Source organism: Sinocyclocheilus grahami, unplaced genomic scaffold (assembly GCF_001515645.1).
Source record: "Sinocyclocheilus grahami isolate Dianchi unplaced genomic scaffold, SAMN03320097.WGS_v1.1 scaffold1424.1, whole genome shotgun sequence".
Lineage (NCBI taxonomy): Eukaryota > Metazoa > Chordata > Actinopteri > Cypriniformes > Cyprinidae > Sinocyclocheilus > Sinocyclocheilus grahami.
In genome coordinates, this window is record NW_015506603.1 from 45,731 (window position 1) to 46,646 (window position 916).

Here is a 916-nt window from a genome sequence, read left to right on the forward strand (position 1 = left end):
AGAACACATTGCGCCTATCACGCCGCCAGCGGAGGCGCTATTGAATGGGAAAATCAGACAGTAAAGCACAAATTGGCAAAGTGTTGTCAGGAAACCGGACTCTCATGGGTGAAAGCACTCCCAACCGTGTTAATGTATATGAGAATGAGAAAGAGAGTCAAAACAAATTTAAGCCCATTCGAAATTCTCTTTGGTAGACCACCATTCATGGGAATAGAGGGGGGAAAACGCAGGCTTCCATCAACGGATGTGTGTGAAAATGAAATGTTGAATTACTGCAAAGAAATGTCTTGTCTGTTATCCAACATTTCTGTGCAGGTGAAAGCTGCCCAGAGGAAGGTTGCTGAGACGTTTCTGCATAAGATCAGGCCGGGGGATTACGTGGTAATTCGTGACCTGAGGAGGAAGAACTGGAAGGCGAAACGGTGGCGAGGGCCATTCCAAGTTTTGCTGATAACACACACGGCGGTGAAGGTCGGAGAGAGAGCTACGTGGGTGCACGCCAGCCACTGCAGGAGAGTTCCGCCCATATCGGAAGGGCAACAGGAGGAGGAGTCTCAGCAACAACAACAACAAGTTCAACAATAAGCCCCAAGATCAAGCCCAAACACCAAGTGCAAGAGCAAGGTCATTCAGGAGGAGTGATAAGGCCGGTGTGCAGAGTAAAACCATTTGTGCAGCCACAACCAGAGACATTGATCATCGCAAAGAGCTGAAATCACTAGAAAAGATGGATCGTTCAAGACCATGGTACCCATTCAAACTGCCAGGAATGTGTGGACTTTGTAAGACTACATTCATTTTGACTTTGATATCAGTGATTTTTTTTGTTTGACAATTTTGTGCTTCATTGAGAGCTTGAAAGAATGGACTGCGGAAAAACACACCAACTGGACTGAAACATCCGTGCTAAACA